This window comes from Diceros bicornis, chromosome 16 (genome assembly GCF_020826845.1).
Source record: "Diceros bicornis minor isolate mBicDic1 chromosome 16, mDicBic1.mat.cur, whole genome shotgun sequence".
NCBI classification, from domain to species: Eukaryota; Metazoa; Chordata; class Mammalia; order Perissodactyla; family Rhinocerotidae; genus Diceros; species Diceros bicornis.
In genome coordinates, this window is record NC_080755.1 from 10,225,299 (window position 1) to 10,252,142 (window position 26,844).

A 26,844-nucleotide genomic window follows, 5' to 3' on the forward strand; every position below is an offset into this window, starting at 1 on the left:
ACCACATAAACATCAAAAACTTTAGCCTGGTAAAAATCAAAGTTAAAAGACAAATGACAAAAACTTGGAAACAGTATTTGCAAGTTTTATCACAAAGTCTATTCCCTAATATATAAACTGCTACTAGAAATCCACGAGTCACAAAAAGTGCAACAATCCACAAATACAAACGGCTCTTAAAATCTTATGAAAGATGCAGAACCTCACTCACAATAATAAAAATGTAGATTAAAACTACATTTAGATTTCACTTTCCACCTATCAGGTGGGTAAACTCCAAAAATGTGATAACATGGCCTATTGCTGAGGATGTGGTAAAACAGGCACCCTCACCCACTGCCGATGGGGCTTGCACTGGTACAACTCCCAGGAAGGGCAACTTGGCAATGTCAACCAACTACAAATGCATATACTCTTTAACTTGATAATACCAATTCTGGGAATTTATCCTAAAGGCACACTTGCATGTAATTAAGTGCAATGAAATTAAGTGAAATGAAATATTCCCTGTATTTTATTTGTATGTTATTATATTACGACAATTAACATTGTTATTGTATGTTATAATGTTATTGTAACATTATTATACAAATAATATTGTATGCTACTAGTATTTTGTTTGTATAAGCAAAATTTGGAAATAAGTCAAATGTTCATCCATAGAGGACTGGTTCAATAAATTACAGTACATCTATTAAATGGGAGACCAGACAGCTATAAACAGGAGGAGAGGGGAAGTGAACGGAGAGGAGGAAAGAGGAAGGAAGCTTTCTATGTGCTGATGTGGAAGGATCTCCAAGACATATTAAGTATAAAAACTTAAGTACCAAAACCAGACAAGGACAACACAAAAAAAGAAAATTACAGGCCAATATCACTGATGAACATCGATGCAAAAATCCTCAACAAAATACTAGCAAATCGCATACAACAGTACGTTAAAAGGATTATACACCATGATCAAGTGGGATTTATTCCAGGGATGCAGGGATGGTTTAACATTCGCAAATCAATCAACGTAATACACCACATTAATAAAATGAAGAATAAAAATCACATGATCATCTCAATAGATGCAGAGAAAGCATTTGACAAGATACAGCATCCATTCATGATAAAAACCCTGAATAAAATGGGTATAGAAGGAAAGTACCTCAACATAATAAAGACCATATATGACAAACCCACAGCTAATATCATCCTCAATGGTGAAAAACTGAAAGCTATCCCTCTAAGAACAGGAACCAGACAAGGATGCCCACTGTCACCACTCCTATTTAACATAGTACTGAAAGTCCTAGCCAGAGCAATCAGGCAAGAGAAAGAAATAAAAGGGATCCAAATTGGAAAGGAAGAAGTGAAACTGTCACTATTTGCAGATGACATGATTTTATATATAGAAAACCCTAAAGAATCCACCAGAAAACTTTTAGAAGTAATAAACGAATATGGTAAAGTTGCAGGATACAAAATCAACATACAAAAATCAGTTGCATTTCTGTACACTAACAACGAAGTAGCAGAAACAGAAATTAAGAATACCATCCCATTTGCAATTGCAACAAAAAGAATAAAATACCTAGGAATAAACTTAACCAAAGAGGTGAAAGATCTGTACACCAAAAACTATAAAACATTTCTGAAAGAAATTGCAGAAGACACAAAGAAATGGAAAGATATTCCGCACTCTTGGACTGGAAGAATTAACATAGTTAAGATGTCCATACTTCCTAAAGCCATCTATAGATTCAGTGCAATCCCTATCAAAGTTACAACAACATTTTTCACAGAAATAGAACAAAAAATCCTAAAATTTACATGGAACAACAAAAGACCCTGAATAGCTAAAAGAATCCTGACAAAAAGAACAAAGCTGGAGGTATCACACTCCCTGATTTCAAAATATACTGCAAAGCTATAGTAACCAAAACAGCATGGTACTGGCACAAAAACAGACACACAGATCAATGGAATAGAATCAAAAGCCCAGAAATAAACCCACACATCTATGGACAGCTAATCTTTGACAAAGGAGCCAAGAATGTACAATGGGGTAAAGAAAGTCTCTTCAACAAACGGTGTTGGGAAAACTGGATAGCCACATGCAAAAAAATGAAAGTAGACCCTTACCTTACACCATACACAAAAATTAACTCCAAATGGATTAAAGACTTGAATGTAAGACCTGAAACTGTGAAACTTCTAGAAGAAAACATAGGCAGTACGCTCTTCGACATGGGTCTTAGCAACATCTTTTCAAGCACCATGTCTGACTGGGCAAGAGAAACAATAGAAAAAATAAACAAATGCGACTACATCAAACTAAAAAGCTTCTGCACAGCAAAGGAAACCATCAACAAAATGAAAAGACAACCTAACAATTGGGAGAAGATATTTGCAAACCATACATCTGATAAGGGCTTAATCTCCAAAATATATAAAGAACTCATGCATCTCAACAACAAAAAAACTACCAACCCAATTAAAAAATGGGCAAAAGACCTGAACAGACATTTCTCCAAAGAAGATATACAGATGGCCAACAGACACATGAAAAGATGTTCAAAATCACTAACTATCTGGGAAATGCAAATCAAAACTACAATGAGATATCACCTCACGCCCGTCAAAATGGCTATAATTAACAAGACAGGAAACAACATGTGTTGGAGAGGATGTGGAGAGAAGGGAACTCTCATACACTGCTGGTGGGAGTGCAAACTGGTGCAGCCACTATGGAAAACAGTATGGAGATTCCTCAAAAAATCAAGGATAGAACTACCATATGATCCAGCTATTCCACTGCTGGGTATTTATCCAAAGAACTTGAAAACACCAATTTGTAAAGGTACATGCACCCCTGTGTTCATTGCAGCGTTATTCACAATAGCCAAGACTTGGAAGCAACCTAAGTGCCCATTAAGGGACGAATGGATAAAGAAGATGTGGTATATATACACAATGGAATACTACTCAGCCATAAGAAACAATGAAATCCAGGCATTTGTGACAACATGGATGGACATTGAGGGTATAACGCAAAGTGAAAGAAGTCAGAGGGAGAAGGTCAAATACCGTATGATTTCCTTCATCAAGTAGTAGATAACAACAACAATAAACAAACACATAGGGACAGAGACTGGATTGGTGGTTACCAGAGGGGAAGGGGGGAGGGAGGAGGGTGAAAGGGATAATTCGGTACATGTGTGTGGTGATGGGTTGTAATTAGTATTTTGGTGGTGAACATGATGTAATCTATGCAGAAATAGAAGTATAATGATGTACACCTGAAATTTTTACAATGTTATAAACTAATGTTACTGCAATAAACAAAAAATTTAAAAAATAAATAAATAAATAAATAAAGCAAGGTGCAGGAAAATGGGTATAACACCTTTTGGATAACCAGAGGGTGGTGATGGTTAACATAGTTTCGAACTTGTTTATTTTTGCATAAGGAAATTCCAGAAAGACAGAAGAAACTAGTAACAGTGACTGTGAGGACGGGGGCAGCGACAGAGTGAGGAGAAGCAGACTTCTGAATGAACACCTTTTGATAATTGATTTTATTTGTGAATCCTGTGATGATATTACCTAATCAAAAAATAAAATAATAGTTTTTTAAACACGACATGACAGCTGTCTTTCATACCAGACTCTGTATCAGCAAACTGAGGCATAAGAAGACTGAGTCCATCTTCCTCAGATGATTCTTTTGTCTCCTACATCGTTTACCCTTCCCCATCCTCAGGGGATCCTTAATATCCCCTTACAGTACTTGGTGTACCAATCCTCTATCCTCAAGTCTATTTCTATGACAAGGAGTTTCAGAAAACGGAAATCATTCTTGAACATCGTAATCTGAAACAAAACAGATGGAATCCATTCTCCTAAATCTGCACTAGGTAAACCTGGAAAAGCTGAAACCTCTTACAATAATCAAATAAGAGTAGCTGGTTGATCTCAGTGCACAAGGGTGAATGTGAAAGATAACCACCTTCCCTAGCCTCTCCGTCAGCACTTTTCCAGGTGGTCTGATCCACAGCCTGCACTGTGCCAGACCGCCACGGATATCTAAGGTCCAATGCCTTGGACAACATCAACCAAGACTGGAGCTGAACATGGAAACCTCAAAGCTGCCCAGAGGTCCTGGTATGGAGAGCCTCTGTGCTGAGGTCCAAGATGATCCACCTGAATGGAGATGCCTGGATCCACCCTTGCACAATATACAACTGTACTCAAATCCTTCTAGCTATTTACCTTTACCTAAAAATTTCCAGAAATGACTTTCCCTGGTGACAAACTGCACTGTCCAACAACACTCAGGCCATAGTTTTTGCAAAACTCCTTGGCCTCTGTACAATCTAAGCTAGTTCCTTCTTATTGTATCTTATGGAGCAATTAGGACCACTTTAATTCTTTTACTATTTGAACCTAACGCTCATCTATCTAAACCCTTTTATCAAGAGATCCATAAAACAATACATGTGCTTCCCATTCACAAGAGAGTTTTATTTTGTTTTGTTTTGTTTTATTTTTATTTTTTAGCTTCCTTCCTCTTTTGTGGCATCTTTGGGAATGAGGCGCAGGAAGGTTAGTTTAGAAACATCTAGCTCACGTATAAAATAACTCCTTTTTCCATTTATCAGAAGCTAAGTCCTCAGAGGGCAAAGTTAATCTATTTCCCCCTCACTGGATATGAGAAGACACATGCATAACCCCAAGACAGCCAGCCAGGCATCAAGACCCCGTATGGCATGCAGTCTAACACATGCTCTCCTTATGCTGCACTCCTGCCTGCCTTGTGCCTTTACTGTTGGCAACTCTAGGGTCAGCTGAGCCGCCAGAGTGAGACAGCCATACATTGCTGGAGAAATCGAGAGAACCAGTCTATTCATTAAAGACTACCTCCAATAAATCTTTCTAAAAAGAAGGAACCAAAAGCTTTCCTTTTGGACCATGGCCAAGTTCTCATTTTACAGTCAGCAGCAGGCCCCAGCACTCCAAAACAGAAACAGTAACTGCATATTTTCCTCTTTTCCCTCTGCAGCTGGAGAGCAAGCATGAAGTCCTGACAGAGAGACCACAGGGGGCCTCCAGGAGCCTTCTCATCTGCCTGCCCCATTACAAGAACCACTGCAAACATTTTCCTTTCATTCTAGCAGTATAAATTCCCAAAATGCACTTGTCTGCACTTGGCTTGGCCTCCATGCACATCAGTAAATATATAAACCAAAATTGTGAAATATCTTCCATAAATAACACTGAAACAGGTAAAACAATGTAAGCCTCCTTCACTCATCCCAAAATTACCTCTCCTCAAGTACCACTTCCCTCAGGTAGCATCAATCCTTCTTTAAAAAGTTGCTTTTAACACTTTTCTTGGAAACTAAATATCATCTCAGCAAGCTGTTACTCCCTTCCACAGAGCTGCTGAAAACTAACTGAGCTGTAAACAGCAGGTTTGGCAAACTTTGTCTACAGAAAATCATTACTCTCATAATGGCATTTTAGAGGTCTCCACAAAATTACATTTCCAAATGAAATAAAGCCAGTTCCCAAACTGGGCTGCACTGGAACAAGGAAACAGCCAGAGACAGCAATGAATTACAAATGGCATGCTAATTACCAGTCTACATCCAAAAATAGCTCAAGATTCAGGATTTTTGTTGTTGTTGTTAAAATAACTACAGCCTTTATTCTAGGTTTGGGCAAAAGCATTTGATTTATTCAAATGCTTCAGCTTCTCAACATAAAAATATGTACTTATATGGGAGGGAGGGAGCAGAGAGCAACTTGGGGGGCCAAGACATGAGTCCTCAGAGACAACAGTGGGCAGTCAGGGGAGAGCTGACTACCAGCTCTCAGGCACGTCCACTAGCATCACAAAACCCACGCTGCGTGGCTGACGGAGGGGGAGGCCTCTCCTGTTTGCCCTTAGTGGCACCCATCTAGACTCTACAGAGAAAGAAAGTGGACAGAGGAAACAAAGTTTCTGCACAGTGTCGTTAGTATGTTCATCACTTATTCTGTGGTAGGTGAATGACCAGCAACGGTGCCCAGAGTTGTACAGAGTTTAGGTTACAATCCTGCCTTAAAGAAATTTATAATCTGCTAAAGAGAAAAACAGGAAAAAGTGTATGAGCACAACAGAAACATGGTCATTTCATGCCACTGCCCTTGGTTCACTAAGGATAAGAGGAACATCTCTCTCTGCATGTGCAAGTTCAGCTCAAGAGATAAATACGCCACCCGAGGTTCCTATTTGCTCTGCGTATGGAGAGAATGACCTACAAGGTTTAATTTCAGAATTTGGAGTCTGAGCCTTCTTTAGAGACTAACCGCTTCACCCCGCCCCAAAACTCAACCTTCTGTCACCTTATTACCCCTCTAAATATGTTCCATCCTCCTACCCCTGCTCTCAAATTCTAGATGTTCCAGTGGGAAGTCTCCTTCAAGGTCATCTGGTCCAGCAAAAGTTCCTCCAAGCTTAAGGGAGCTGTAGGAAAAGAGTGTTCTTGAGTCAAATAAGTTTAGGAAATTCTGGGTTAAACAACACTAAGGTTTTCTTTACTGCAGGACTTCTCAGAGCCTCTAATACGCTAAAGGTACATTAAGAATCTCCAAGAAAAGGATATAACAGGCAGCATTTATAAACTTGGCTAACTGGAAAATCTTTTCTTTTGCCCACCTCCTAAGACTACTATTCCTCTGAACACACACTGGGCCAGGCTCTAGGACCACCTTCTCCGTCAACTGTTGGGCAAACATTTGCTGAGCACCTACTCTATCCGGGCACACACTGGGTGCTAAAGACATAAAAACGGGAAAGACACATATTCCTCTAGGTACTCACAGCTGAAGATTCTGAGTCTATTAAAGGTGTGCTGCTCAAAGTCATGCAGCTAGTTACCAACTGGTTTCAGAGCTCAAACTAGCTGCCAGCTCTCAGTTCACCACACTTTCTTCCTTACCACACTCCATCTCTGATCATAAGGTGTTCAGCCTTAGAAATGTAAGATCAAGATAGAGGTCTCCAGAGAGAAGTCAGCAGCAGCCTAGATCCCTAATTAAAATAGAACATAATGAATTCCCTTTGTCCACTTGAACAATCCTGTTTAGTGTTAATACAATCAAGGAAGTCTTGGGTAAGGTGGTTGATAATATAAAGACGAAATAAAGATACCAAATTCCCTCATCCTGCTGTCACTCAAGTTTTCCTCTAATGGCCAATTATCACACACCACACAAAAAATAAGCAGAGATGGGTCCAGGCATCTCCAGTGGGACAGGCCTAAGAAAAGAGCTAACCACACGAGGCATCTACATCACCCAATATATGCACCAGCCCCCACACCACAGCCCTCCCTTGGAAGAGGGGTCATGGCTGACTCTGAGGAAATCATGTCCTTAAGACAAAAGGCCATCAGAGCAGAGCCTGCCCCTCTCATTCCTGCCTGAGGTTGGGCAGGCAGGGGTAGGTGGGAGTGTGCGAAGAAAAGCCACAGTCTCCCCTCTGTGCCCTTCACAAGCCCCACCTCTAAGAAAGCACTTGCTGAGCCTTAAAACGATGGCTGTCTAGAGATAAGAAAGGACGGGAAGCCGTAGCTAGGGAGGGCAGAATTCCTCGAGAGCCAAGACTTATCAGGCACTGGGTAGAGCCAGATGGGTTGTGACCAGCTGTTCCTATTTCCAGTACATTCTCCCAAGTGCAGGCATTCTCTCTCCAGAGCCAGCAACTTAACCGTGAGAGGCTGATCTGTGTAGACACCAGGTGAACACAGGTAGGCAGCCTTTCAACACACCCCCTCTTCTGAGGGGAACAACATCCTCCAGGAGCCCAGGGGCACTGGACTCCCTTTTGTTTCTACACCCATGCACAGGGACCCTAAAATACCCTTTACTACCAATACCCTTCATCACCAAGAGCATCTGTGTGGAGGTCGCAGGTCTGAATAGTTCCCTGAAATTCACTTGTAATTGTCAGGCCAGCCTGGTCTCCCCACTGAAAGCTAAAAGTTGCATCACAGAGGACTTTTATCTCGAATTCCGGACTAACTCAAGAGTGCTCTAGCCCCAGTTCCACATGTCTCTGGCCCATGTAGTCAGTTACTTGGGCTTTTCTCTGAAGTGAGGAGTTGTGGTAGGGGATGTTACCCACTTAACGTGATGCTGTGAGGAAGAAGTAGGTGTTCCAAAAACAAAACTCTAAAGAAAGCTTTAAAAAGGCTTTTGCTTCAAGATATCCAGCAGGCACACCGTAAACTTGAAAAGCTCCACTACTTCTATTAAAATTTGTTAATTTACAGAAAGAAGAGTCTGGCCCAGCCACTAATCTTTCACAATCGCTCACACATATCCACCATCCAAGGCAGTGGGATGCAGCTGATTGTGAAGTTCCTAGACTAACCTGGGCTAGTTTATAAAAATGATCTTCACTTTTCAAAGGAAATAACTCCTACTTTTTTTTAACTACAAATGTCACTTGAAATGCCCACGCATTACATAAAATCATCACTCTAAACATTCTGTCCTAGAATTTCAGAGGAAATAACAAAGGCATCCCATGGCTATTTACCCCAGAATTTCAAGAATGGAGTAATTTTGGACAGGCCCATATGTTCAGACTACACATGACTTACTGACTTCTTCTTTCCAGAGCGTGACATTGGGGCCCACTGATGTTCCCACCTGTCCAGGCCTTAGAACAATTCCAAGTTGAAGCAGCATGGACTTAAACTAGAGTGCTGCATCCCAGGTGCTCAGCAGCAAGTCCTGTCAATGCTGACCTGGCCCCAGGAGCTGTGCCCTGGAGCTGTTCTGATCAAAGTGCAATTTTATCCAAGTTCCCTGGCCCCCAGGCCCCAAAGGCCAATGAATTTCTACCAGATTCTACAGAATGCCAACTTCCTGTTGATAAATGCCAGGGATTTCTGCTGTCTTTAAAAGCTAACCACCCCCTCACTTTTGCAATATCTCACCCGGGGACCAGAGTCCTGCCCCTGAACGTGGCAGAGAGGTTGCCCCTCCACAGTCACCTGGCTCCCCTACGCCAGGCCACTCACACCAAGGTGCCCCTGTGTGGCCCACTGCATGCCTGCTCCAAAGAGCCCTCCTGGTCAACACCTACAAATAGGACAGGTCCCACTCTACTTCCAGCTTTAATCCAACTCCTGGCCCCACTCCATATACTTTCTCTTCTGAACAATCAAAGAAAGGGCTATCGTCTTAGATACAACAGATAGGCCTGTCAGAGACTCTACATTAGACTTGAAATTCAGGCACCAATATCGTGGCTCTGGAGTTCAGGAAACCGATGTTTCAATGTTTCGATAAGTGGAACAGGTACTTCCCTTCAATCTGGTCCCCAGTTTACCAGGGAGCTCCAGTAAAAAGGGCTGAATTGTCTCAGCGTTCTACAGGACACTAGAGAAAGGGCTATGTGGCCTCTACTGGGCCGGAAACCACCAAAGGGACAGCGCCACCCAGCCCCTTTCCCTTCCACCCGCAGGTAGACAAAGCAAAGGCCCCTCCAAGTTGTAGAGACCCTCAGGGCCCCAGAGTCACTCAGTCCCAATATCCCCTCCTATGAACATTCTCCCACGGCCAGCCATAGGGGACTGGGGACTTCTCTTATCAAAGAGGGTGGTAATTTCCTTTCAGACCATGCAGAAAAATGAAAAAGAAATGCCCAGGAGAGAACATCAAGCAGTGACTAGTGCACCATGAAAGACCAGGCACTTCTCGGACAATATCTCCCTCAACTTGACAAGAATCCTATGTGAGTTTAAGGTATTATCGTATTTTACAGATGAAGAAACTGAAATCCAGAGAAGTGAAGGAACTCACCCACGGTCACATAACTAGTAAATGGTAGGTCCAAAAATCAAACCCAGGTCTGTCTGTCTCCAAAGATCATGAACTTTTCAAACAGCCTCGTGTATGTGATTGTGACCTTGTAGAAAGCACATATTTAAAAATTTTTTTAAATATTAAGACTGAAAAGAAATGCACAGAAAGGAAAATAAACGTTATATGAAAATAATGAAACCATGGGACACTTTTGTCCTTTTCTTTGTTTCTAAATTTTCTTGCTTTTATTATTTTAAAATGTTTTAAATTAAATAATAAAGTGTTGTTTATAAATCAAAATTGCATGTATATCAGTGAAAGAGTACTTCCCATTAGTTCTATTATAATTTCTTAACAAAACAAAATGGGGCCTGTCAGTCATCAGTGCCATTCACTGACGGGCACATGGAAGGCGAAGACCCCTGGCCACTCACAGTTAGAGGGGGGTATGTGATTGATCCTGGTCACTTCTGGGCCAGAGCCTGAAACTGCTGAGACAAGACTTTCCATCTATTACCTGAAACAACAACATAAAGATACTCTTCCCACTTGAACCAGACCACTATCATAACTCACTAAGTATACAATGCTAAACATTTCAAGGTGCCAGTCGATCCTTTAAAATTTATTCTATTTCTTCTACAAGATTAAGCTTACATACAAGCCACCTGGATATGTAAGGCTATGTTTAAATGTTACTAGCAGTCCTGGGTAACATCACAACTACAGGCTGACTTGCAGGGAGATGGTGAGGAAGCCCTGTGCCCACACCAGGGCTTCCAAACGTAGGAACCACTGGTTTTCCATGGTTCAGACTCCGGCACAGTGTGATCTCTACATGTACGGCCTGATAGGGGAATAACTCTACAGAAGGAACCCTACAGAAGAATCAACTTTCAAGTTTCCCTAGTCATGAGATCCATTACAGCTTTCCAGGATGCTAGGCACATTATGCGAGGTTACATGTGTTGGTATTTCGAGGGCAAGCCTTTGTATGGGGTAAAATTTCAAGCAACACAGTAAATATCTCAAGTTTCTACAAAGTCCAGATGCGACAGGGGGCCTCACTACGTTGATACTTTTGTTGAAGCAACTTCTCCTAGAAAAGCTGTTGGTTTAATTCCTCAGTTGCAAACAAAGATTCCACAACTCATTTCTTTCAGGGCAAGAAGAGATTACCTACAAATCAAATGCTTCATTTTCACTGTGACTGACTACTACGAAATATTTATGCACCTCCCTAAAATCTGACCAGCTAGTGACCAAAGTGCTCTTTGTTCCTGAGCATTTTCTAATGGCTAATGAAAAAATCTGATGGAATTCACTTTTATATCCATTGAGAGTACATACTGACAATTTCTCAGCTCTTCAACTAACAATCTCTCAGCTATTCCATATGAGACCAAACTAAAAAGATAAATAATTTTTACTATTCTACACAATGGGCTGGCACTCAAACAAACAGGCAGGCTGTTCTAACATCAACTACGATGTAAAAAGTGTGCAACCAGAACTTGCCCAGAGACCACTAAAACTATCATTTTCAGCTGGCTTTAAAACATCCTTCATCCACATCCTCTGGTGTAGGATGAGGTCTAAAAGGGGCATAGGCTGCAGTGAAGAGCTCTCACTTCAAGGTTCACTCCATCACTTACTAAGGGTCTGACCTTTGGCAAGTCACTTAATTTCTCTGACTTCTATTTCCTCACTTGTAGCTGAGGTTTTTGAATATATTTGATGGCTTTGGTCCCTTTCAGTTCTAAATAAAGAGATATAACTTGCTCTCCTGTTAATATAGCAGCTGTAAACTACCACAGACCTCATCTTTTTGATGACAAAAATCTCTTGCTGTGTATTCAGATAGAGTGATGAAGTCTTTTTAAGAAGAGACCATTTACCATAATTACCTTTTATTTAAGCCATTTCTGGTCAGGTCCTTCTGATGTGCTCCCAGCCTACAGGCTCAAAGTGGCAGTCACCTTGACCATCATCAGCCCTTTGATCATGCAGAAACAAGCATTTAACATGCACATTTCTCAGCTTACTTTACAGAATTAAATAGCCAGAGATAAAAACGAGACCCTCTAGCACAAATCTGTCATTCCAACTTCAGAAATAATTTAGCATGAATTAAGAAAGAGCTACCACTGAACTTTTTCTAAAGGACTCCTCCGGCCCAAACAAGACTGTGAGCCTGACTCCTACAAGATCCCCAAAGAAGACAGGTAGGCCTAGCTTCACACAGTGCCATTAACATAGGATTTTCTGGGACTTAAAGCAAGGTAAAATGCAATATTAAAAAAGAGTCTAAAGGTAAAATTTAAAAGTAGCTTCAAAGGGTGATCAGCAGAGGTGACAATGACTAATGAGGTAATACCAACACCTGAAAATTCACATGCACTATGAAAAAACGAAGAAGGAGGGTGACATTCATCCAAGACTTCTTACTTAGTGAGGCAGTCAGACTTTTTAAAAGAAAAAGTATTCTAAATTTGATTTAATCCAAAAATGAACCATAAGATAACTGTACTTCCATATTTCTTCTATGATGGCAACGAAGGGCTGGTATAATACAATATTCCAGTCCAGTGGAGCCAACTTATTTGTATATGATTTGCATATATTTGCATAACTTCCACATGAGTAGGTCTTCTCCTCAAGGATCTAAATTTAACTAAATAATTTCAGTATCTGTTCAGGGATGGTAGAGGGGAAACAGAAGCCATAAAATAATCACAGTCAAACTACTACTAACTTACAGAAAACACACAAACACATACAATAACACATGAGATCAGCTATAGTTTGACTATATGGCAAAAGTTTCCCAGCAGTAACCTAGAAATAATGTCTCCTCTCCCTCTATCCACTCTACTAAATTAATATGTCCACAAAAGGATCAGTTTTCTAAAAACAGAAAACTGATTTAATTCTACAGTGGCCATAGAGGGAATGTAAAACTGAATTACAAGGAATGCCAACCCATGATCCAATGCTTCAAAGATTGTCAAAAAATTTCTAACTTTGCCAAGACCTAAACCAGTGATTTCAGGTTTATGTTTTCACCATGTGTCCGTCTTAAAAGTTAAGAAGTCAACAGAGAAGGTTCACAGTATTCCTTTGATGGGGTGTCCAAGCCCCAGAACCAAAGCACATCTGTCTCAGGAGCATCCTCACTAACATCCAGAATTGATCTCCTGGAGTCCACACGGCCTTGGTCATCATTCCATTCCCAAGTGTGCCCTGGACTGGAAAGATCCCAGATGGCTCTCCAGTGCCCTTTGCACCCCAGAATTACCAAGAAAGAAGTAAAGGGGTAGCAAATGAAAAAACCTGTATCAAGACTGTTGATCTCCCACAAAGTTGAAGGCAGTTTATTGCTGCCTCATTTATTGCAAAATAAATCCTCCGTGTAATAACCAGAAAACAATGTGCTGCTAAATCAGGTGGATAACTAAATTAGGTGGAGAAAGCAGAAACCAAAAAATCTCCACTTTCCGTGTTTCATGATACTCAATCAACCATGTAAGTCTCTAATGCTTCCATTTCTTCACCTGGAGGCATGATTTTTAAAGGTTTTCAACATTTCCATTTTAAATTTTGGAGGAGAACTGGGCATGAGAAAACTTACCCCAAGAGTATCCTTTCTTTCTCAAAATGTACCGGAGATGATTCATTTCATTTGATATTGTAAAGAGTATCCCAAAGCCTAAAGACTGGAGAATGTCTAGAATAGTTCTAGATGCTAAAAAGATTTTATAACTCAAATTTCCCTGACCTATAGTCATTTCAAGCCACAATCATTTGAATTAGCTGGACAAAGCAGTAGGAATACAGTATGGGTCACAGAACCACAAAAATGCACAGAACCCAGGAATAACGTCAGCAGCCAATCCACAGATAATCTATGTTCACATCAAGGTACACCCGACATTGTTGTTGTTTGCCACATGCTTTTGAAACATCTAAGACAATGAACCAAGAAAAACATTAGGCCTTCAGAAATGCTTTATTACTATCATCTCCATCCACTCCACCATCCAAATAGTAGCCAAATAGCAGCCGAATAGCTCTTTGAGACCAGGAAATTTCTGAATCCCACACCACTTCCTTGTCACCTGCTGAGCCCTTGGACGGCACACAACAAATACATTAGGACTGACTAACCCCAACATCTAGCACTTCTTTTGATAGCCTAGAAGGGAAAATTTTGTTTTACTGGGACATTTTCCAAAATTTCATCTGACTGGCTCAAAAAGTAACCTAATCGGCTAGCCCATCAGATTTGGGGGTAATATTTCCCTGGTAAAAGGGAAACTCCCTATGCTGTGGCTTCTGCTTGGAAGACCGAATCTCAAGCATAAAAAGCACAATTTTCAAAAAAAAAAGAATTATAACCTTACAAATGCAAAAGAAAATTACATTGGTCAGGAGATGGCACATTTTCATTCCTCAGAAACATTGCTTTGTTAAAATTCAGGAGTTCTTAAAAATAAATCACATTTATATTGAATGTAACTCTCATTTCCTGAGAATCTTAAGATCTCAGATGCTAAGGTTTGGAGTAAATCAGCTGTGATTCAGACCAGGCCAGTCCACAGAGTTTGCTGTGGAAGAAAGAAGGTTGAGCCTGTGATGAGGTGAAAGGTGCACGAGGGACCCAGAGACCTGAGTCGGGTCCTTGTAGCTCCATTTATAAGCTCTGTAACCATGAGCAAACTATTGCAGCTGTCTGAGCCTCAGCTTCTGCAACTATACAATTCAGTTAGTAAAAGGCTTGTGCCAGGACTAATATTTTATAGTTGCAATCACAAGTACTCAATAATTATTTATTGAATAAATAAATGAGCGAACGTATAAAATGAATGAAAAAACTAACAACTGATTTTGCCTTCAGGTGCCCCTCTTGGTGGCAAAGAGGGCTTTGCTGCTGATTATATCATTTATCGTTTTGTTTTCTGGAGCACAACAGATTGAGCCTCAGTCGGAGAGGTATAAAGACGTAAGCAAACACAGACCGGCTGAGGGAAGGGGGGGCGGGGAGCAGTGGGTATATATGCCACTATTCAGACATACTCTCTTGAGGGGCTATTTTACTGTGACTCAGAGGCCCAAACTCCATCCAGTCTTGATAGTCCATTTTAGTTTCACTTAGGTTTTTATTGCCTATAAACTGAGAAAATACTTCAGAGTTTAGTTAGCCTCAGGAAATTAAAATCCCTGTGTATCACAACAGATCAGGATCTGGCCCCTGTGTGGGCATTGTCTCAAAAGCCATGATACAGAGCCTGGTCTCCAGATTTGCTCACTAGTACTAGCAATGATGGCCTTATGTAGACTGTACCCTCTTACATTTTATAGGCCTACCTTAGAGGCAAAGGTTTGGTAGAAATCAGCTATGGTTTGAATTCAGGAATAAAAGACTTTTTCATTTTTCTGGTATACTCTAACTTCTAAGAATATATCCAATGCTTGACTTCTAATTAGTTTTATATCTCACTAAGTGTTTTGCTGCTGTCCACAAATAAGGAGTAAGTCACACATCTGATGGTGGACAACAAAACTCTTTCAAGATACCCTGATTTTGCTTATCAAAAAAGAAAATATGCACATACTAGTATAGGAATAAGGCATAAAAAGATACCTAATGGGGCTGGCTCGGTAGCGGTTAAGTCCGTGTCCTCTGCTTCGGCCCGGGGTTCACAGGTTCAGATCCCGAGCTCGGACCTACACACTGCTTATCAAGCCATGCTGTGGCAGGCATACCATGTATAAAATTGAGGAAGATGGGCACAGATGTTAGCTCACGGCTAATCTTCTTCACAAAAAAAAAAAAAAAAAGATACCTAAAACAAACCCAAATCTTTTTTTTTTTTTAAGAATATCTGTCTGGAGAATAAATTTTAAAAAAGAGAAAACTGAAAGAAAGCAAATAAATGGAATCTTTAATAGCTATCAATTCCTCTGGCCAATAAAAAATTGGATAGTGTTCTAATGGCTTCAGGATTATTTTATCCAGAATAAGTTAGATATGCAGGGAGGTACATGTTGAGATAGTAGGAGAATATAAACAAAATCAGATTAATGAAAAGGCTGCTGCTACAAATTCTTAAACTGACTATGTTAGTTAGGGTTCTCCAGAGAAACAGAACCGACAGGATACATACACACACACACACACACACACACACACACACAGAGAGAGAGAGAGAGAGAAAGAGACTGATTTATTATGAGGAACTGGCTCACCCAATTACGGAGGCCAAGAAGTCCCATGACTATCTGCAAGCTGGAGACCCAAGAAAGCCAGTAGCGTAATTTCAGTCTGAGTCCAAATGCCTGAGAACCAGGGGAGCCAATGACGTAAATCTCAGTCCAACGGCAGGAGGAGACCAATGTCACAACCAAAGCAGGCCAGCAGGAAGCAAAAGAGGCAAATTCATCCTTCCTCCACCTTTTGTTCTATGTAGGCCTTCAACAGATTGGATGATATCCATCCACACTGGGGAGAGCAATCTACTTTACTGAGTCCACCAACTCAAATGCTACTCTCAGATGGAAACACCCTCACAGACACACCTAGAAATGTTTAATATGGACACCTCCTGGCCCAGTCAAGTTACACAGAGAATTAACCATCACACTAACTAAAAGCTAAACATTTTAGCGACCCAAAGTATTGGGTCGCTTTTCTATGGAAAACCATGGACAGGAAGGAATCCCCAGTTCCTCTTTCTCTTCAAGGATCATGGCACTGAGGTGCCTGAGAATCACAGTGGTAGGAATGGATGCCCCCATCAACAAAGAGGAGGCCCATCAACTGTTGGGGCCCTGCTTTCTCCTCCAGCCACATTCAGTTAGAAAGATTGAAGATCTTCCCCAGGGATATAGCTCCATCCAGTTCCTGAGCCCACCACATCTATCAATTCATAAAAACTCTACAACTGGGCGTGGGAAAGGTATACACACAGGGCCAGGAATCAGTCTTGCTATCCTAAACTGAACATACAGAATGTCCCAGTGGTTCCCCCAGAGGCTGCTACACCTCTCATGTGATCCCCCAATGTTCATGTGAAAGGCTGAGACAGAGTGTGGTTCTTCTATTGGTAGGAGGAAGCCTATTCTTGAGCATGATTCTTCACCCTTCTAGGTTCAAGTACCCAACTTTAACAAAGAGTTTACAACTGGTGGTCTGTAATCCAGCTCTTCTCTCCATAATTCTGTCTCTCCACGGCACTCCCCATGGCTCAGGACTGCACACAGCTGGGTCTGCAGGTGAGCAGAGCTCTCTAAGACAGGAACAGATGGACCCCAGATGATTTTACCAACGATTTACTTGTATTTTACTTTGCAAAGTATTAGAGTGGACAATTAGCAATTCTTAATCACAGTCTTATTTAAGCTTTCTCCACTAAAAACTAAAGTTCCCAAAAAATGGAGTCAATGTTTTTTATCCAACTGTAAATTAAAGACAGATGACACTCCGTTTAAACTTAAGTGATCAGACAACTAATCAGCCAACTAGTAGTACTAAATCTTACTTATATTGACACATTTATGAATCCTTGAACAGTTCAATGTGCTGCAATCTACAATACTCTATTAATCCTTTCTAACACTGTAAAAGTCATCACAAATACTATTATATTCCTCATATAATCTCTCATTCCCTCAGTTTTTCCATCTATACAATAGGGACAAATAAGAAAACAAATATGATGTGATTTAAGTCCCTAAGGAGTAAACCATTATGCACTCTGGAACAGAATTATTTTATTTTTAGAACTCAGAATAATATAATACAAGCTCAGAGCACATTTAAAACAACTACTAAACAGGTCTGGCATTGGGACCCTTATAGTAATGTGGAAAATACCAAGCAGTGGAGCATTCTGAATTGTCGCAAAGCAGAACAGAGCCTGAGTTCCTTATCAAGTCCAACTGCTATTTCTAAAAGCCCCCAACTGCCAAAATGTCCAAAGGCTTGGATGCTGCTTTGTTTCCATAGTGTTTTAGTTCTTCTGCCAAAGCACCATACTTGTTTATTTTTTTCTAGGTGGTGTTTTAAATGCTTCTAACTAGGATAGTTGTATCAATAGGTCTTACTTAGTGTCATCAAAGTGCAGAAGGTATGGTCTATCATCAAAGTTGGTAGGATTAGTATAGCCCTTGATACATCTTGTAGCAATAGTTTCTGAAGCATTTGTCGTTCATAGTCACAATACAGTATTGTGCTAATTCCTTTACGGATCCTTTTTTTTTTTTAAGATTATTGAAATTGTATTATGTCACCAACATTTTAGTGTGAAATAGCCAAAGTTGTATATCTGATCCTGTCATCAATTAAATTTTCCTTTGCTGTAAACTTGAGATAGTTTCAGTGTAAAGAATTCTAATGTGGAAGGTCAAAGTAAATCTTTCAATTTCAATAAACTCTTATCCTTTAAATAGATATGGAATAGACTCTATTGGTGTAATTTGGGCTAACATGATGGACGGTGGCTAAAAAGAGATCATTTCACTTTAGTTATCTGAAATTGAGGTTGGGCCATTTGCCCATTTTATTCTGGGTTATATTCTACTTACATTTAGTTAAGGAATTATAAAACTGCTATGTTTTATCAATTAAAAAAGCCCCACAGAACACAATTAGAATTGCTACAGAAGTAAGTCTTCAGTTCAAGATGTGAGAGGAATATAAATTGATAATTGTTCCCATTCCATCTTCTTCATGGAATAACTATTTTGGAGATAATGATAATAGTACCTGGTCATTTATCTGATGGCTTCTAGGTCTATATTAGATTTTCTAAAACCTCTAAAAACTCAAATGATTAAACTAAAACTAGCAGTGCAGGTACATTTTGCCTTAATCTCTTTGCCTCCTTTGATATAAGGTTTTTAACATTTTCTCTGCTTTGAACCAATGTCATCAGTGTTTCTTTTTAACTGATCTTGTATTAATTATTCTCAATTGCAGGAAGTTTATATTAATTACTAGCACTTTCTCTGAAATAAACATTCAATCACCTGATTTTAACTTAGACTAAGTCCACTCCTCATAATAAGTGTTTCTCCATTCACCCATACTAAGTTCCACATGAAATCAGAATAGTAACAGTAATAAGAATTTGGTCGCCCCGCTCCATAATATGAGAACAGATAGTGGAGAAAATGTATGAGCCCGCTCAACAAAGTTAAGTCATCACAGCCAGGGCATGAGACAAGACTGTAATGAGTATGCACAGGCCAAGAGAAGATTATTTATCCAAAGGATGTCCCTACCCCCTCACCCACCTTCCAAAGTGAAGCAAGGGCTCATTTCTCACATCTCTATATCAGATTCAACACAGGAGATATAGAACACAAAACCCATTTTATCCTTACCTTTGGTCATGTATTAATAAAGTAATATTCATTAAAATGCATTTGTGAAAGAAGATTGATTTCACAGCTTTTCAGTGTTCCCAATTTCTAATGGCAGAACATCAACAGTGAAATCTTTCCAATTGCATTTAGAGACGGAGTGATTTTTTTCCAGCTTCATTGAGGTATGACTGACAAATGAGGTTAAATTCTTAAAAGTACTTCTGAGTAGTTATAGGAAGAAGACAAGATATTAGCTCAGGGGATTTTGAAACCAGGAGCTCACTGGCTAAAATCACCCCAATTGAAGGCTGACTATAGTATGCACTATTTTGGGTAATTTTTTTAGATGATATATACAAGAGGGAGTGTGAGTTGCAACAGGTCTAAGGCATCCAGGTATAGACAGGAATACTTTGGATAATAGGTATACCAAGGGGAAAATCTCTGAGGATGTACTGATGAGTTAAAAGGATACACAGTACCAAATTTCAAAGCTTAACAACTGTTTTTTGACAACTCGTGAGAGACAGACAAAAACCTACCAACAGAATAGATCATCATCATTATAATGAGACAAAGAAAGTTATATATTTGCGACCTTCAGGCCCTCGTCAGAAGACCTGCTCTCTTATCTGTTCTACATGTTTAGGATGATCTTGCCATATGCTGACGACCCTCAAATCTCCATCTTGTAGTCACAACCTCTCGCAGCCTCAGACTGATGTCTAACTGATCTCAAGCCATCTCCCCACAGATGTCCTAAAGGTGTGTGAGTCAATGATTCTCACCCTGAGTGAGTTCCACCTCCCAGGCTGCCTGCCTCTGCTCATACCACCTTCTCATTTACCCAAGACTGAAACCCAAAAGTCATTTTGGAATCCACATGCACTCAATGGGCACACCCAGGGCCTCTCTGCTCCAGACCCTCTTCTCTGTCACTGCTGCCTAGTTCAGGCCTTTTCACCTCTGCCCTGTAAGAGCCTCCTCACTATTCTTTCAGAAAGCTGGTCTTCTCAGCTTCTGTCTCTCCCTTCTATTCACTCCTACCCATGGCCACCAGACTCGACTTCCCTAAACACATATCTAATGACATCATCATCCCTGAAAAGCCCAAAATGGTACTCCCTACAGCACAGAACAATCTACGCACACCATTCAATTACATTATGGTCTGGCCCTAACTCTGTTTTCCAATCTTCTCTCTCTCTCTCACGTTCCTTCTCAAGCACCCTACACCCCTGCCGCACTTGCTATTCCCCTAATTCACTGTTAGTTTTCTCACATCCATGCATTTGTGTGAGCCTTTCCCTGTGCTTAGAATGCTCTCTCCTTACATCTGTCCACCTGGAAAACTACAGTTCATGCTTTAAGATCCACTTCAAACGTCACCACCTCTGTGAGTGTATCCACAAACCTTCCTAGACAGGTATATACAGATATCTCTGCATTGGGACCCCTCAGCACAACACGCTGAGCACGGCACTGTGGACTATGAGCAAGGACATACTTGTGGGTCTTCTCCATCAGATCATGAGTCCCTCTGTAAGGCAGGGCCCACCATTTCCCATTCCCTTTTGTGCCCAAGTACTGTACAGAGCGCCCAGCACATAGCGGGAGCTCTAAATGTCTGTGTTAAAGATAAATTTTATCACAAATAGCTGGTCGTGATCCTTCTTTCCCATTCCTCCTCTTCTAACAACTGCTTCTTTGTCTTGGTGACTTATAAGCATCTTCATGTACTTTTGAAAGCCAAGGTCTGCCCAGATTGAGGCGAGCTTCTGTGTCCTCTCACATACTTGTTTTATTTCTTGATTTTATGTGGCATTTCATGCACTAAAAAAAATGGAGGCATAGTAGGTTGGCTCCTAAGGGTGAACCTACCCTCACAAGCTACCATTCTACACAGAAGGCAGTGGAACGATTTGACACTGTAAACTTAACATGAAAACCTTCCTACTGCATATGATTGTTAGAAATCATTCCAGTAAAAACCCTGCAGAATTCTTGTCATAAATAGTGTATTATTATCCTTAAAAGATCACAACTTAAAATTTTTCCAATTTTCAGGAAAAACAAGACTTTGACCAGAAATTATCCCATTTTTCCATTTCTTCACATTTTCTGACAGTCGCCCCTATCAGCAGCCCCGACAACACAAGAGCAACCTGAAGGCAAAGTGGGTTGTTCCTGGAAGTTGGTTATTTGGCCCTACCAGGAGTCTTGTCTAAAGAATAATGCCTCACTCAGAAACATGTACTAGAGGCTTCCTGGCCTCTAATGATATTTATTATCTCTACAATAAAGTATAGCTCTCAGTTCTATTCTGTCTTTTACTTTCCTTTAATTAGTTCATATTTGTAAATCTTGCAGTTTCAAGTAGACCACCTCCACAGTTCAATATACTATTCTTTTGGATTCCTAATGGTGTCTAACTGAGAGTGTGCTTTAAAAAAATAAGTTTTGGGAGTTTAAAAAAAAAAATGAGGCTACCCAAAAGAACTGAAAGCAGAGACCTGAAGAAATATATTTGGACACCCATGTTCATAGCAGCATTATTCACAATAGCCAAGAGATGGAAGCAAGCCAAGTGTCCACTCAACAGATGAACAGATAAACAAAATGTAGTATATCCATACAATGGAATATAATTCAGCCTTAAAAAGGAATAAAATTCTGACACATGCTACAACATGGACGAACCTTGAAGACCTTGTGCTAAGTGAAATAAGCCAGTCACAAAAACACAAATACAGTAACATGCCACTTATATGAGGTATCTAGAGTAGTCAAGATCACAGAGACAGAAAGGAGAACAGTGATTGCCAGGGGCTGGGGCTGGTGGGAATGAGGAGTTAGTGTTTAAAGGGTATAGAGTTTGAGTTTTTCAAGAAATCTGGGGATGGATAATGATGGTGGTCACACGACAGCGTGAATGCACTTAATGCCACTGAACTGTACACTTTTTTTAAAAATGGTTAAAACATACTGTTTTCCAGAGCAACTGTACCATTTTTTCATTCCCACCAGGCGTGCAAAAGGGTTCCAAATTCTCCATGTTATATGTATTTTACCACAATTCTTAAAAAAAAGAAGAGCATAACATTTAAGAAGCAATTAAAGATCAAAAAACAGGTAACTGACCTAAATATCACAAAACTAAGTGGTCATAAGTGCTTCTAATGATGACTCGAAAGCACCCTTATATCTTGTAAAGCACTATAAAACATTTCACAAACCCACCTGGACCTGTGAAACAACTTTTTCTTACATGATTCAAGAATCTCAGCACATTTTCTTATTTTTATGAAATCAATGGGGGTACAGAGAGATGAGGAGTGAAGTGATGGGACGTGCGGCAGTTGCCACACCAACACCAACACCACAGGAAGTAGAACTCTTGCCCAGTCACTGTACAGGGTAAATGCAGCTCAACCCAAGTCTAGAAATAAAGAATGCCAAAAGCATCACTATTATGGGAATGTAATGGCACAGGTAAAATATTAGAACAGAACAGAAACTGCATAACAGGTAACAGCTCTGGAACTTTAGTAACAGCTATGGAACTTTAACAAAGTAAATGTAGACTCAGGTTGCAGAGTGTTTAGGAAGAGTCCTCCCTGCCCTACTGCCCCATCTCCAAAGTGCTGCCTTACATTCCACTCTGGAAGACAGAGAAGTGGCCGCCGTAACTGACAAGCCCAGCAACACCATGGCTTCCCTGCTCCTCTAGCTACATCTGTGGACTCAATAGAAAAAATTCTGTTCCTAAGTAGGATATGCAGCCCAGGCAGTGTGAGCATCATTCCTGATCTGTTCTAGGCACTCTCTCCTACATGATCATTTGGCAGCTGTAATGCTCTGTATGTGTAAATTACCTGTACACTTATTCAGCAATCTTGTCTCCCAAAGACGACTGGCCCGGTCAGAGTGAAGGCACTGAATCAGTACACCACTGAACAGCCCCAAAGCCCAGGGCATGTTGTGAAAGCTGAGATGAAGCACTCGTTGCCTAAGGTTTCCTCTACTGTCCTCTGGACAACCGTGTCCCCTGACTTCCCTATCGTAATCCCTAGGCGCTGAAAAACGTGAAGAACCATGGCAAAGTAGATCCCAGGAAAGGAAGAAGGAAACTGTTTATTAAATGTCAGGCTGAATCCATACAGACCCCAGACACCCTGTGAGCAACAGGCACCTCTCCCAAGCACTGACCTTGCAAAGTTAACCAAGCATCACCAAGCAGCCTTCAGCAGGAATCATCCCCAAACACAAAAACAAGTATTATATGAAGTTCAAGAAGAAAGCCTACAAAGAAAGACCCCAGTGGAAACCTCCAACGGTCCCCTTTTGTGTTGTTAGGTTACACAATTTATAACTGCATTTCTCTTCTCCCTCTGCCTGTCCTCTTCAAATCCTGTCGACAATCCCCAATCCTGTCGACATCTCCCTCTGCCCACATTCATTATACTTCCAAAATGATTTTTCCAAGTTAAATGAACTTCACATCTCATGCTCTACTACTGCAAATGCTCTTAACCTTTTTAGAGGTCAAAACCTTACTGAGAATCCCATCAAAGCCCTCACTTTCTCTGCAGGAACAGGCACAATTTCAAGGAATTCACATGTTTCCTAGGTCCCCTGGGGGTTAAAAACTTGTCCAGTGGCTGCCTCCTTCCATTTCCTTTCTGCATTGAATTTGAGAAACACTCAGGCAACCTACCTCCATTTGTAAGAACTATGTAACTGTAACAAATTTCAAGAATCCATGAGGACTCATTTTGAAGGGGTAGCCTATCCACCTTGCTGATATCAAGACTCTAAGGGGAGGTCATCTCACATAGGCTCAAGAGGTTCAGCCAGTCTGACACACAGCAGCCCTGAAGGACAGCCCCCCCGCCAGATTATGATTCCTGCTCCCAGTGACGGCCCTCACACATGTACCAATGTGACTTTGTGGGGACCGCTGCGACTCAGTCTGTTACGACTGGCATCAGTTGCCACAGGCAGTCATCACAAGAACCTGACCTTGGTAAGCACATTTTACACTTGAGTGCTGTTCATCCGGGTGACACCAAGTGGGGGGCAGGGAGGCAGGAAGACAGACAGAGACAGTGCCAGAGTGTGTTGCCAGGCACTGCCCCCCACCCCACAAGCTGCAGAAGCTGCCTCATCCACAAAGAGAAACCGAGCCCACGAAGCCAAATTTTTGAGCTGCTGCTGAGAATCCCATAAAAAGCAATGCTATTTCTAACCTCCCGCACCACGGAAAAATACACACGCCACCAAGCAACCCAGAATCTCTGGAAGGTTTATTTTTATACTCTTCCCCACGCCCCCCAGCTTTACCTCCCCCACAAAATTTTTAGGTGGAAAATTTGCTGGCTTTTTAGCAGTTTGACACTACTGTGCTAGGCATTGACTAATGAAGCTGCTAGCATGTTTGATTTTAAAGTGAAATGTAAATGTGTTTTTCTGATAAAACTCTGAATGTCTACTTAATGAGAAAATAATATAGTCTAATAATAAGACAGAATCCAACAAACGGGCAGAGAAAATTCCCCAGTTCCCAGGCCACAGACAGAAATGACAGAGGTAACAAGTTTCTCTTCCCAGCCTCTAAAGTGGTGTTCCCGCCTGCTGGCCTTCCTTCTCTGTGCTGCTGGCTTTTCCTAATTCAAAATTTGCACACAGCATCCTTGATGTCTTCGCTGAGCTTCATTTTTTTCTCAGTGCTATTCTTAACCTTAAAGTTGAAGAATGAGGGGAAAGCAGTGAGATGGAGCTCATATCTGAGTCCCCTCAGTCTGCATTGCCATGGAGCAGGCAGAAGGGAGGGAGGAAGGAAGAGGGGAGAGAGGAGATGGGAGGGTCTGAATGAGGCGTAGAGAACCCAGAAACTCTTCCAGAAGCCAAGGGGGACCCCAGAAGTAGTCTACCCAGGATTTGTCCCAGGACCCCTCCCACTGGGAACCTTGGCATCATTCCCCTGATGACAACCCGGAAGGCCAAAAAGGCACCAACCCACCACTGCCCAGCTTCTCACACAGATGGGAAGCCCTAGTGCAGCCCCTGATCCTAGCCTAACTCTAAGACAGAGTTTAAATCCTCCTTCAAGTTAGGGAAACCCCAGCACAATATGGTCATTTACACCACAGCTCCAAATGTTTTTGTTTGATCACATTTTCACGGTTTAATCTATTTTATGGTACAGTGTCAAAGACACATCTGGAGAAAATAAGCATTATTTTATTTACCAGTGTAGACAGCAGGGACCTACACTCAAAGGTGATGCTTCTCCCAGCACTACTGATCCTCCTTGATTTACCCTAAAGGTTTAAATTTAACACAAAGACAGGAAGTTCAGGTAAAGGATGCATCACCTGTATCCAAGGTTATTTTTTAACTACTGGAGCATCTCCCCACTGGGACCACAGGTCTCACACTGGAACACTTTCACACAGCTCCCTGGTCCTCACCATCCACTTCAGATCCCTTAAGGACCTTGAAGGAAACCAAAAGGGAGGTGAGATTTTCCCCATCTGAAACCTTCCTCATCTACAGAGAGAGCCAACCAGATTTAAGTGGGAGGTTTCATTCTCTCACGAAGAAGACAGAAAATGGTGAAAAAAAGCTCGAATTAATGTTTTCTTCACCTACATTCCAGCAGCTTTGTGCTCAATCGAGTCACCAGCACCAGCATTCCACCACACCTGGCTCTAGCAAGATGCCTCACGAAATTCCTCAACAAACCTCCTTCATCCTGAAAGAGGACAGAGAGATCTGCGCCTCTGCTCTCTCTCTTCCTCTGATCATGCCAGCACATGGTCCTTGGGTAAGAGACAGCATTTGGATGGAAAACAATAACTGACATTTTACTGAGCTCCTACTGTGCAGCAAATGCTGAATTAGGCATCTTCACAATAATTCCACAAGATAAATATTATCCCATTTAAAGATGAGAAAACCTAAGACTCAGAGAAAGGTAGGACTTGCCAGAGTAACAAAGTGAATAAAAGTGGCAAGGACAGAATTTGAACCAAAGGCCATGTTTCTGACTACACCTTACAAATGTGATATGACAAAGAGATATCTGTCTTCAGATTTATCGAAGAGGTTAAAATTTAAAAATACACTTAATAACAACCTAGAAACGGGGACCCAACCCCATTTTAAAACCAAGTTCAAGAAAATCCACTGTACAGTTAAGAGGCACATTCTGCAGTTAATGCAAAAATCCAGACCTCCTTGGGCATTCCCAGCCAAGCAGACGGAGCAGAGTGGTAATGCCACCTGTCCATCTTATCAACACTTACGAATGTCTCACAGTCCAGCTGTGAGCTTCGAGGGACAGAATTTTACAAGTAACAGAGCAAATATAAATTCCAGGACAGTCAGCTGTAAGAACCTATTTTAGAGGTGCGAAAGTTCTTACCTCAGAATCCAAGCATGTGCCTGACAAGGACCCGAGACGCACAAAGCAGACAGGGATCTGTTCTTTAACTGCTCTGATGTTCAGAAGGAGCAACGTAGCTTTGTATTTAATTTAAAATCCACATACAATAACGTAGTCAGGAAAAATTTTTCCATTACCAATTTTGAAAGTTGCTTAAAATAGCTGACAGAATG

The 26,844-nt window shown here is 41.0% G+C and overlaps 1 protein-coding gene across 3 annotated transcripts in view; it reads right to left on the reverse strand.

The window, feature by feature from the left end:
* Positions 1-26,844, reverse strand: part of LDLRAD4 (low density lipoprotein receptor class A domain containing 4) — a 453,579-nt gene that overhangs the window by 370,635 nt on the left and 56,100 nt on the right. The gene's annotated exons all lie outside the window — the stretch shown is intronic.